The sequence below is a fragment of the Danio aesculapii genome, chromosome 2 (genome assembly GCF_903798145.1).
Source record: "Danio aesculapii chromosome 2, fDanAes4.1, whole genome shotgun sequence".
Lineage (NCBI taxonomy): Eukaryota > Metazoa > Chordata > Actinopteri > Cypriniformes > Danionidae > Danio > Danio aesculapii.
In genome coordinates, this window is record NC_079436.1 from 13,862,496 (window position 1) to 13,876,776 (window position 14,281).

Here is a 14,281-nt window from a genome sequence, read left to right on the forward strand (position 1 = left end):
GCACCAGAACTGCATCTTTCCGTCCTCCTGCATGCTGCTTCCTCTTGTCCTCATGATACAGTCTGGAGACTGCACTCAGTGGGACTCACAAACAAAATAAATAGATAAACCCAAACCATTTCCATCAAACACTACAAACTCTGTCCATAGCCTTTAAAAACAGCTTAAGACAGCACCTACAGTAGCACCTAAATGCAGTATGCTTTGTGGAAGATTTTTTTGTCTATAATAGCTGACAGAAAACTGCGACTTGTTTTCTGCATGCAGTCAGGATGAATGAAGAATATTCCATGGTCTGACTATCCACTGAGAGGAGAAAGTGCTAGCAAAGGGATTTTTGCTGAGCAAAAAAAAACCCACAATGTTTGCTAAATTCAAACAAACACAGAATTGTTTCAGGGCAGCTGGTCAGTGCTGACCTTTTGAATTGAAGCAGGACAGTAATTACGCCCAATTATTCTCCTTACATTGTGAATACTAACTGATTAAATCAAGCAAACACCATAAGGAGACTCTAGACCTGAACAACAACAGCAAAACATGCAGGTTCTCGATTGTTTTCTACCAGTATTTGTGCACATATTTGGGGAAAACAGCTTAGATGTACTCTGAAAACAAAATTAGTAATTTTAGTTCAAAACAGACACTCAATATTAAATGATCTGTAACAGACAAAGCAATCGACGCAGGGTAAAAACTAAGGCTGCACGATAAATCAAAAAGAATTCGAGATCACAAATCAGCAAAAGCTGTGATTCTCATGCACATCTTGTCAGACAAACACGGCTCTGTGATCAATAATAAACCTCATCCAAAGGCCAGAGGGTGCTCTCATGTTAAAGCTGCAAGGAAGAGACAGTTAACTGATTTCATTGATTCAATGTGACTAATAAACACACTCGCATTGTCCAATATAGTCATCACTGCATCCTGTTTTATTTTCACTCTCTTGGAAAAAGCGTGTCACACTGTTTTAAACAACTAAAGATGCAATAATGTTGGAATAGATCTTTTCTCAATCCAAGATACTTTAAAACAACAAATGCAATGTACAGATATTGAAATTCAGTTGATACTGATAGACAATTCGCTGTGAAATGTGCTGAAAACTGACTTTAATAGTTTTTATCTTTTTAATACTAATTAATTCTATAAATTGGAATTAATTTGCAATTACTGAATAAACTAAAGGTTAAATGAAGATTTAAGCCATTTTATTATTTATTTTTATATTTTTATTATACTATTAAGTCATTTTAATGTTTATTTATGGCTCAATGGTTCACAATATCAATATTAATAACTATTACTAATAAATAATAATAATAATAATAATAATAATAATAATAATAATAATAATAATAATAATAATAATAATAATAATGCCCTATCAGTGAATAGAAGCATACGCATTTTTCTCCTTTGGAGCAGGGAAAACCATCCAACCATTTTGTACAAAATACAATGATGGCTACGTGAAGATGCATTCATCACAAATCGTACTGATATTTACTGTCCAGCTTTTTTAATGACGACAGGTTTGCATGCATGTACACTACATCTCCATAATCTATCACTAAAAGGAAACAGCTTTGGATAATTCTTTTTCTTGCTTTCGAAAGGAAGGCACTTCTTAATTCGAAAAAGAAAACCCAATTTAGGCCTGAGCTTCTTTACAAGATTTTCAATATGTATATTAAAACCCAACCGTTCATCAAGCCATATGGCCAAATATTTATAACTGTTTACTCTTTTAATACAGTCCTCCTCCAGGGTTAAGATTGGTGAAACCTTCTTAACCCTGGAATTTGAATTTTCAACTTTAGAAGTCAACATAGATTAAGTTCCCATCATACAATTCTTAATGATAAATAAATGGAAAATTGTTAATTTACAGATATTTTACAGCAAATCTTTAAAAAAAAAAAAAAACACTGCAAAGCAACCCCATCTCCAGCACAACACATCGCAGTTCCCCAAACAGAGCTGCTTCCTTTTCAATATTCAAAGGAGTCCACAGCAAACTGTTTAATTGTTAAACACACCAGACCATTAATGCTGCATAAACGTCAAGCAATCCTCCCTATCAGTACTGAGGCTCGCGACTCCCTCTTCATTCATCTTCCTGAGTGACAGTGCACAGGACCACATGCATGTCAATATGACAAGCGCTTGCCTGAGTTTATTGGATTATTGAAAATCGCGGTGACAGAAAAGAGTAGCGAGAAGAAAATCAACAAAGACAGTTAGGGAACAGTGTTTGTGTTTCTGCATGTTTGGATTGGGCCACAGACAGAGAGGGAGGTCACCTTCACACGACTCGCTGGCACTAATCACACCTTGGGCACGTCCTTCTGCCTAATGGAGCCACCACAATGGTGACGGGCCCCAGTGACTAACTCGATAATCTATTAAGTCACGCGCAAAACCGCAAACTGGACATAGCATTATAAGCATCCAGTAACGCATGTTTATGTCAAAAGTACCAATAAATCACCAATATAAAACTCCAGATTTTATCTAAATAGTACATATAAAACATTGAGCACAAAAAAGTGAATTTAAATATCATAATATTATAACGTACAATATGAAAATGGAATCATTTTGACAGCTGAATTTAAGCTTATATTTAACACTGTTAATAAACTATTCATTTAAACAATTTCTTTTTTAAAACTGTTTCATACTAAACTGTATTTAATTTTAAATAGAAATTCACTGATATTAAAATTCTGGGCCAAAACCAAACCTGACAATTCTGCATGCACTTGGCCGAAAATGCTTTTTAATAATAGTTTATTATTTTATTGAGAAACATAATATGATTTGGTAAGACTTTTGAAATTTAAATCAATAACTTAAATTATACCTATAAAAAAAATCACACACCAATAAGATTTTAATTTTATTGACAACAGAATTTAGTTGACAGTGAACATGTGGAAAGGTGTTTTACCTGCACTGTCATGACATTACAATAACTATTGCAAGCAGCAAGAACAAGCATGCTACATAGAAATTTCCTGTCAACGAATGACTTAAAAGGACTTTGCTTTTGAATGAGCATGTGCAGTTCATGCTTAGAAGAATACATGAATACAAGCGAAATATCCACAGGGTTGAATATTGAGCTATTCTAAAGTCTGACCGCAGCGTGTGCAAGTTAGTCAAATTTCCACTGCACTGCTCTTGCACTTTGGTCAGCATAGCAACAAACCACGCTTGCATGGCGCAAACTATTGAAATGAATGGGTTTCATAATTCCACATCCAGGGTTCTATTTTAATGATCTAGGCACAAAGTCTAAAGCGCATGGCGCAAAAGCATTAAGGGCGTGTCCGAATCCACTATTTTAAGGATGGAAAAATAAGCTCTGCGCCCTGGCGCATGGTCTAACAGGGTTGTGCTTATTCTCTTAATGAGTTATGGGTGTGTTTTGAGCACAACATGCATTAAACCAATCAGAGTCTCAACTCCCGACAGGTGGACAAATCTAAAGGGCATCCGCTGCGTAAAACATATGTTGGATAAGTTGGCGGTTCATTCCGCTGTGGCGACCCCAAATTAATAAAGGGACTAAGCTGAAAAGAAAATGAACGAATGAATGAATATTTAAATTGTCATAAATAAACTGGAAAAAAAAATGTTGGTAACATTTTAATCCTTTAATTTTTTCGTATGTAAAGATATTTGTGTATTGCTGTACATCCTGTGTGTAGTAAGCAATGTGTAAGTGTTTGGACCCACATAGGCGCATAGATGACACGCGCTGTGCTGGACTTTAGACCTGCTTTTAGATGGTCAATGGTGCAGTCTATTTCAGTTCTTCAAAATAGCAAAGTGCTAACGATTCGCCTTAACACACCTCTATTTTAGACCAGAACGCCCCTGAGTCCACAAAGTGGAACAAATAAATTTGCTATTTAAACAACGTTGCGCAAAACATGACAATTAGGGTTGCACTGGTCTGAAAATAGCAACAAATTGCATTAAACACGTCTTGTGCCTTATTGCGCCAGGTGTATGACAGGGCCCCTAGGGAGAAAGACTACACTGCACTGAACACTGCCAGACTATGTGTCGTAGTGTAGCCTTTTTGTTTTGACTTTTATTTTTGGCCATTTTTATAAATGCCTTTATTAGCCAATAGTTTGTGGAGGACAAAAAATTGTTGCATCCCTAATTATAAATAATTCAAATCCACTTGTGACTATGATTTCAAATGGAATAAAATTATTATTTTGGGTCTTTGGGTCTTGATTGTTTTCTTTTATATTACCCTTTGTTACAGCGAATAACAATTTACTGTGTTTATCTATGATAACTTTTTTTGCTCAAATAAAAACATTTTATTAACCAGCATACATTATATATAATGTAGCATACATTAGCATACACAAAGCTCTATTGCTCTTGTATTGTTTTTGATACTTGAAAACCCACATGTTTTTTTTTTTTATGCAACATGATGGACACAAGCCAATGGTCTAGCCTCAGTGCATAACAGCTGCTTTACATAACGTAATACTTAAATACAGTGAGACACATTATAAATATGGCTGATCAAGATGAAGCTGTAGCGAAACAGCCGCTATATACACATTTTCAAACCTGTGGCAGAATATCAGTTGCAGCCTTCGACATGCAACTTGGTAATCAACTTGGTAATCGTAAACAACCCCTGTCGGCTGACATTTCTATATCATCATAGCATCCAGCCATAGCTTGAGCCATTATTGTGTCAAACGCTGAAGTATGGTCAAATATCAAACACACATATAAAAATGTAAGCACCAGTATTAACAAGCGTCAAAAGGAAAGGCTTTCACTTGTGAACAAGCTGGAAACAATGACATAGTTGGACTTTCAATAGTAAAGCTTGCACAGTAAGGCCTCTTTCTTAGCTTAGATACAGTCGAAAATAAATCAGGGCAGGGCTGATCCAATTACCTCTCAGCACAAACCATCAAAGCTGTAACTTAAGCAAATAACGTAGATCCTTAAACACTTCAAAATAGCCTCAGCTACTGTTCTTATAACAGGTCTGGGCGGCATCTTTTGGCCAAAGTCTGTTTCCACTTTCTGTTAAATGGAGATGTCCCATAAAGCTGAGGTGTAAATGGTTTATAATGCCACCAGCAGGCCCACTAATGGAGAACCTGCTTTCAATCAGCAGCCAAATTACTTTAGAATTAGCTTCCAAACACTTAACTGCTTCACAGGACTCTAAACAGGGAAGACAAATATGAAAACTTTGGATATTCAGAAATAGCAAGCTGGGTCGAGCACACGCATGTGACCTCTGTGGCAGGACGTGTACGCAGAACGGCCACTTTAAGGGAATAATTCACTCAAAAAATTGTAAGTCTGTTGACATTTACTCAATTAAGCTGTTTCAGCATTCCAAAGGCTTTCCAAATATGTTCAGTTTCTACTGTTCTATCTGCAAAAAGCTGATACATGATCATTGGCTTCTACCAAAACCCCATGGATAGACAGCATAAATGTTGAAATTTATTTGAAATAAAGAAAATATAGTTCTAATGAGGCAACACAATTCTAAATATTAATTTGATGCAAAAATCTCTAAGGGATGGTTAACCTAAATATGAAAAATGTGCTAGAATTTATGCACTTCCTATTTTGACACTGCAATTTTTTTTTACTTTTTTAAAAGTGAGTAAACAAGTTGACTTTAAAAATCTAAGCTAAAATCAAATCAAAGATTACTGGTAACTTAGAAATGTTAAGTTGACTTAACTTAAGGTACTAACCAATCACTTTAAAAGCAACTAATGTTTTGATATGCAAAGTCAACTATTCGCTTTTTATAGTGCACCATTTACGCTTTATTATTACTAGAATATTTAAAAATATTTGAACTGAAACCATGGTGCTTGGTGATTCAAAAAAAGAAAGCCAGTGTCAACGAGAATACAGATTTTTTTTAAAAATACTCTGAATACTTCATTTACATTCAGGCCTTATAAAGTAGAACAATCCGTCTATTTAAGAAAATAAACATTACAACATTATTATCTTTATTCCACAGTTGCGGAAAAAGCACTCTCAAGAACGCAATAGCTTAAGATGCAAGCCTCAATTTAATAGAAAATTTGCTTCTTATTTATTGCTAATATTTCAATCCAGGCTCATTATGGATATGTACCCCTGTATACATTTCTGGAGAGTGCAAAATATGTCCCAGGAGGTGCATTTCTTTGCAGTTTTTGTTTTCATGAATCCACCAGAGGCTACTGTGTATGCTTTTTCAGATCTTAATATATTTCTCTCGTGGGTGCCATTTGTGCCTACTGTAACTTCTTCAGAGGTCGCTGTCGACTGACTGACCGACCGACAGACCGACCAATAACCCCACCCACATCCTTCCCTAAATCCAACCGATATTGTTTTCAAAAGCACTGACTGACTTGCCCACTGCCTTCCCCAAACCTAACCCACAGTGTTTTCAAAAGCAATCCAGAAAAAGAAAAGTTCTCACGGCCACCTGATTTTTACCAAATTTTCAGATCTTACCACGTTCCCACCTTGTTATTAGTTTTTTTTTTTGCCTTGTTTTTGTTTTACCTGTTTTCTGGAACCATTATTGCTGGACTCTAACCAGTCAACACCTCTCTGTGTGTTAAGTCGGCCAAAGTACGTGGCGAGCTACTGGGCAAACGTGGTAACAGTGTAAAAGCCGTCCACATGGAAGTAATCGGTCAGCTGGTAGCGCGAAAAGAAACAGAAGCTGTTGGTGGCATCAAAGTGGCGCGTAAAAACATGCTGGATAAGTTGGCGGTCCATTCCGCTGTGGCTACCCCAGATTAATAAAGGGACTAAGCCAAAAAGAAAATGAATGAATAAATTAATGAATAAATTGGCCTTCATACATTACCATCAAGGCTGGGTGATAAATCTGAATAAAATCCAAATGTAATACAAATCATAATTTAGAAAAAGCGCAGTCTGTAGCACGATGACAAACTAGATCAGGTCTATTACAAAGTGGACGTTCGCTACTGTGAGGGTTGGGGTAGGTGTACAGTACATGTTAATAATGCACATTGTAATGGTATTTTAACCATGATACAAATAATTCTGGTATCTAGCAATAACCGCTCGCGCAAGCGCACCCACATGTACTGGACCTGATCTTTTACATCATTGTGCTACAGGCTGCAAGGACACACTCCACCTTGTCAGGAAAGCCTGTGATAAGTAGTAAATCTTCTCTAAAGGCCAGAGGCCGCTCTGAAACTCCAAATACTTCACAAAAAACCAAGGCAATCCCTACAGCGGTTGCTGAATAAACAGAAGATTAACGGTGAAGGATTGATTCACAGAAGGATTTATTTCAAACACCCGACTGAAGTTATTAAATGAGTTTGGAGTAAAAACATGTTTTAAAACATGTGCTTTCAGATGTAGCAGCCACACAGAATCTTAGTTCACTCAGAAGATACACATAATCTGTCATTTTCGCAAAAACAACTCTAGTAAATGCTGCTCCATCTGAAAGAACATGCAGGGATTTACTACTGATTACAGAACCGGTTTTGGTAACAATTGCTAATAACAAACCTTTAACTCATACTATTAGCTCAATAAACTACTAATTAGCTGCTTATTAATAGTTAGTAAGGTGGAAGTTGGGTTTAGGTTTTGGGTAGTATTAGGAATGTAATATAAAATCAGACTTTATAGCTACTGAAAAACTGTTATTATTACAATAATAGGCAGGTAATTAGCTAATAGTTAATATCATAAATTGTGACTTAATGTAAAGTGTTACCCTGGTTTTTACTGACAAAATATGAATTGAAGTGACCTTAGATTATTTGCCCAACCTTAATTACCATACACTTACAGTATAGGCTATATGAAGTTACATTTAGGAAATTAACATATTTTTGACAACATAATTAGAAAATAGAATTAGAAGAAGTTAAATCCAGTATTTCATAGCTTTGTCTATGAAAAGGTGCTTAAATTAAACAGTTAAACAGCAAAAAAAATCTCATTTGCAACACATCTTGATCATTCCTGAAACTTCTAAAATGCTGAAGGTTTCAACGATACTCAGTGTGCCACATGGCTCCTAAAAAAAGTGTTGACTAGGCTGAATCGTTTAAATAAAAACTGTGTATTCCCATGCCAGAGCCCAACATGCCACTGAGAAGTCCAAGAGGCTTTCAGTTCCCAGATATGAGTCCTATAAATGTTGATCCCCGACACCACAACCGATGCGCTACAGAAATAAAATCTCTCATTAGAGCCCAGGCCCTGAAATTACCCAAATTCAGCGCATATGGAAACCATAAGACAGCGTCAGCGAGGGGGAAGTTTGCACCAAGTGGCTTTTCAGCATGTGGCAACAGAGGGCCGGGCATTTTGAACGTGCCAATTAGCTCCCTGTGCCAGAATGAAGTAGGTAAGAGGGTGGAAGGGGAGAATACCAAATTATATTAATATTGACAAGAACTAAGCTGCTAAAAAATATTGGAACTGTTATAAATGTGTTGTTATGAATAATGTGTTAAACAATATTATTAGACATTATTAAATATTTTTATTTTTATATATACAACACTTGTGTAAAAATCAATTTAACACAGTTTGTGTCAGGTTAACACACAGTTTTAAGAGTGAAAAGAGGATCTGCTATGGATTTTTGCATATTAATGACACACACACATATATATATAAATGCTAACCCACAGTTATTGTATCCAGAAAATCCTTTTCAAGTATGTTGCCTTTATTATTTATAATTACGCCAGGTCACAATGATCGACTGTATCTAAAATGTGTCTAGCAATTCAACAAATTCAATGACATAAATGTTCCTGTGATCCAATCACACGTGTGATATTGGCGAAGATAATGTCAGTTCATCTTAATGCCTGTCAAAAAAATAAATAAAAAATAGACCACAAATGTTCTCCAGCCAGTCTTTCGCCTCAGGAGCCATTCTGTCTTTATGAACAAAACCAGAACTGACAGAGTATTAAACTAATTACACAGAGCGAACGAACAGTAGGACCAGAAGACTGCACAGAATCAAGAAAATGATGTTGATCGAGTCCAAATTATTCCAGACTTCTGATGCAATTGCACGAAACTTGCTTGTGAGCTTTTCCAGATCATATGAAACTGCTGACACGCTTCACATGCACTCTGAAATGCACTCCTGAAATATGTAGGTTGTTTGTTTTTTCATCAATAATAACCCTGGACAGTTGAAGCCCTCGCCCACAGTGCTCACGTATGGTCATGTATATTATAGGCTCCCTTCTTAAAATAACTCCTGACAGACAGATTCGCTCTGTGTGGAAGGACCCGAGAAAGGGCAACAAAACCAGTGTAACAAATAATGCATAATGCCTATAGCATAACAAGAGTGGCATTGTTCTGCGGGTACCCCACTGCATGGGTGATGTTAAAGAGACAGTTCACTCAAAAATTTTAAAAGTCTGTCATCATTCATTCACCCATACACTGTTGTAAGGTTCTTAAATTGTGTACTGACCAATTACGCTTCCAAAAGAAGCTTTCAGTCAAGCATTTTCTTAGTGTAATAAACATTTTAATATCAAGAACCTTAAAAAATAATCTTTTGAGAAATGGAAAGGATTTTCAATGAACCATCAATGCAAATAAAGAACATTTATGGTGTTTTGAACCTGCACGAATCCCTATCTTTCTGCTGCTCTGCAGAATGTTAGATACTGACAACCTCAGTCACCATTCACAACCTCTAAGAATGAAAAAGATAAATAATAACTCAGACTGCAAATATGCAGAGTATCTTTTGCGTTACACGATAAACTCAACGTTCTGACTAAATGTTTTGATTTTGGCGTTTTAACGGAGTGAGCAAAAATTACTCATTTAAACCACACTCACTGACACATTTCTGTAAAGCCTCAATTAAATATACACGAAAATGCGTCAATAATACTTTCTAACATGGCTGTTTGGATAAGAGAATTCATTTAAAGCGTTTAAGCGTTAAATGTTTGGAAACATGTAAGTTGCAAACTCATTAGCCTATACGATGTGGCGGCGTTTGATTATAATGCGATTAGATATACTGAACTCAGCAGACATCGTTTTTAAAAGCAGCCCACGGCTGTGTTTTCGTCACACACAAAAAAAACATAAATATGTTTGTATAATATTTATATGTGGGAGTTTGCGTTTCTAAACATGCACGCTCATCCAGACGGTGGCATCTTGGGGGGAAATGCATTAAATCTTATCCACGTACGTGATTGGAATTAATGTATTTACGCCTTTTCCATAATCACCAGTTCCAGACGTATGCATAAGTAAACAAAACATTGACGTGATTGCATGTGTGGCATATTTTACATGAGATCAAGCATCTTTGGAGAAGTGAGCTTGCGCTCGGCGGGCTTAATGATCGAAGAATGTCCCGCGACACTTGTTCTGTATGTTTATGCATATGAATGCAATGCAAATGTCTACTGTGCATTATAGATCACCAACAGTTCAACTTAGTAAGTTATCATTATCCAGTTCATTTGCATGACAGAACTGCACTTGCTCCTCTTCCAAAATTTAAACCACGAGGCACTAAAATGACAGTCAAAATACGATCAGCCTTGATTAAAACTTGCTGTGCTAACGTTACCATATGAACTCATTTACACTAGCCTTATTTGCAAACCCTCCTAAACTAAAAATCTGCAAGTTTTTAAATCGTTCGGTTAGCTAGTGCACTAGCTTAGCCGACGTCAACTCACCCGTTAGTTTCTCTAAGAAATAACTAATATTTCGCCACCGCTCCAAACCTCGTGGCTATGAAGCGTGGTCATTAATTCAAACAATAATCACAGCTTTATGCAAAACAAGTGTCACGAACGACACTGAATGAAAGAGGGAAACGCGCTGAACTCACCGTCTCTCCGTTCCGCCGCGGTTTGCATTTCTTTCCGTGCAAGGCAGCCGCTCGCTTCACCGGGTTCACTTGGCCACGTACAAATCCACTTTTAAAACCGACTGGAAAAATTCTTCGATTCCACAGAGTAACGACCCCTTCCTTTACTAATGTGCCACGCGGCCGTTATAATCCCGTTATTGAGACCGGTCGCTATAACTACGGCGGAGTGGAAAAGCTTGTATTGTTGTGAAATTGTGAATCCAGAGTTTGTGTGTCGCGGAGTTGTGCTTCAGCTCCAGAGCGGTCGGAGACTCTCTCTCTGCTGGTCTGCCCGCCTGCCGTCCCCTCAATCACGCCGTCTCCCTCCCTGACTGCCTCACAGGTTGCTCGCGCGAATTTTCGGAAACATTCGTGACCATTCGGCCGTTTGCGAATCGATTAGATAGTCTCCGCTTAGATTAGTGTTACTGCTTTATGAGAGGCAGGTATTTAGTGGGATTTAGCCTAGTCTAAACCGATTGAGATATTCGTTTAGGTTTAACCTACATATCTTACATTTAATCAAAGATTAGGCTTTGTGTGATCACTTTAATATAATAAAAAGCAATCTGTTCAGTCATTTTTATAAGACATGATGAATAATTACATTAAGTTGATTAAAGCAGTGTTATTTTATCTGGTTGTAGGCTAGTTTATGTTTTACAATTTTAGTTCATTCATTTTTGTCTATATTATTTTTTTATTTGTTTGTTATTGATTTTGTTTTATTTTAAGTTATTTCAATGACATTAAATAAGTGAGGCAAAAAATCCTTGGCAACTGGATATCTGAAATAAAATGATTTTCTTTTAATATAATATAAAATATAATATATCAAAATATTATGTATCATAATATAATATAATCTAACATAATATAATATAATATAATATAATATAATATAATATAACAAAACATAACATAACATAACATAACATAACATAACATTCATTCATTCATTTTCTTGTCAGCTTAGTCCCTTCATCAATCTAGGGTCGCCACAGCGGAATGAACCGCCATAACATAACATAACATAACATAACATAACATAACATAACATAACATAACATAATAAAATATAATATAATATAACATAACATAATATAATATATTATACCTCACCTACTTTGTTTAAATAGTTTCAATATTCTTGTTTTAAGAAATCTCTATATATATCTACGCAGAGGCTGCTCTGCATCAGTTTAAAATTCAGCATAAAGACAATTCTGCATAAAAATCTGTATAAATTCATTTTAGTATGTCTCCCTTTATAGTTATATAGTTATATAAAAGGCTGCTTTGTGCCTGCTTAAGTGTATGTGTCTGTTTGTTTTAATGCAATGCATTTAGACTAAACAATGCCTAATCTAACACACCTTAAATCTAGTATCAAAATATACAGTTTTATCTACTGTGTAAATGCCTTTCTGCCACCTCTGAGCAGCATTAAACAGTCGGTGTAAAGGCAATGCTACATAAAAGCGAAACCAAAGGTGTCTTTATAGTTGAGTAACAACTGATCTGTGGCTGCTCAAAATGCCACACTAGTGCCACCTCAGCTGTTGTGTAATGCATGCCACCTCTGAGCAGCATTAAACTGTTGGTTTAAACTACACAATGCCAAATCCAGTATGAAGAAACAATGATTGGGTAAGTTTAGCTATGACTAAGCTGTGTAAATTAAACAGTTTTTGATAAGGCACTTAAATACCACTTTAAAAGCACTTCTGTGTTAGCTTTGTAAATATAGAATTACATTTTGTAAGGTACCTTTTGTACAGTGTAATTAAGGATGTTATGTGACTGCTCAACACTCAGTGTAATATAGATACAATGCAGCATTAAAACCTGCTCAGACTCACGTCAGCTCCTAAACTCTCATAAAATGGTACAACGTTGTACCAAAAAAGATACAAACCCTTGTCACAGGGCAATACCCTTTCACGGAACAGAATTGTACCTTAAGACAAAGAAACAAATTTGTACCATTGCAGTTTGCAGTTTGTTACCATGACTTTGTTTTTTAAATCTTGCAGATACAATATTACCTTGATCAAAGGTACAAATCTGATCCATGAAGGTACCACTACAGTGACAAGACGCTTTGTACTGTAACAGTGTCAAATGTGTTCCTTCCGCCTATTTAAAGGCATTTTGCAATATCCAAAATGTGTCAATTTATTTTCAGTAAATATAAAACATCAAATATATTTCTTAAACAATGTTTCAGTTTACAAAAAAAGTTTATATTCGTGTAAATACACATTTTCAATTTACAATGAAGAATAAAAAATACTTTAACATTATTCAGAAGATCTATTTTTTCTAAACTTTTGACAAAAAATGTTACAGAGATACATTCTCCCATAGACAATATAAAAAGATGTTTCCCCAATTTTCACACAATACCTTTGTAAACACTTAAAAGTTAATTTAATTGACTTAATTTTAAAATAGAAATAGAATTATGCAAAAGTATCGTAAAGAAATATGCACAATGTTTGATTAGTTTTACAATACTAAAATGTCTGCATGAACACTTTGCATATGCAGGACTTTTGCCAGCTCGTGTGCGAAGTAGAAAGCAAATTAATAGTGGATATCAATAATGAAAATGTCAGAAATAATTAAAAAATGTTTACCAAAAATGTAATAAAAATGCCTTAAATGTAAAGTTTACAATACCTATAATTTTGATTTACCATTTGTATTATAGAACTTAATAATTAATGTTTATGATTTTCTTTAAAGATGCTTTTAAATGATAATTCATGTTTTAATACGCAAATTATTCATAAATCACTGCCTTTCCAGTAATATTTGTTGTCATAGATACTATAATAAAGTTGTCCAACACTTATGTACCTTTTTATGAGAACAATTGTGTACCTCCATTTCAATAGTACCATAAAAGGTACAGAACAGTATCATAAGAGGTCTTTTCTGTACTATACAAGCTACAATTTTATAAGGTACAAAACTGTTTCTTAAAAAACATTTTTTGTACCACCATGTACCTTTTTTCTGAGAGTGTAGTAACAGTATACAGGAGTTGTACTTGCTGTGTAAATGCATCCATACCACCATTGAACAGGATTAAAATGTTTCTATAAAGACACTTACTGTAAATGCCACTTCAGAACCTCTGGCCACATCTGCAATGTCAATTTGGTGAAAAGTGAAAGTTCACCAAAAATGGAAAATTCCATCATCATTTATTCGCCCATCACCTCTTTAAAACCTGTTTGAGTTTCTTTCTGCTGTGTATCATAAAGGAAGATCATTTGATGAAAGTCGGAAACCTGTAGCCACTGTCTTCCATAATATTTG

At 35.5% G+C, this 14,281-nt stretch overlaps 1 protein-coding gene across 1 annotated transcript in view; it reads right to left on the reverse strand.

Annotated features, from left to right (window-relative positions):
* The window catches only part of ptprfb (protein tyrosine phosphatase receptor type Fb), a 370,826-nt gene extending 359,584 nt beyond the window's left edge, over positions 1-11,242 (reverse strand). The window contains exon 1 of the mRNA XM_056473241.1: positions 10,931-11,242. The gene's annotated coding sequence lies outside the window, so the exon portion shown is untranslated. The remainder of the gene's footprint in view (positions 1-10,930) is intronic.
* Between the last annotated feature and the right edge of the window lie 3,039 nt (positions 11,243-14,281).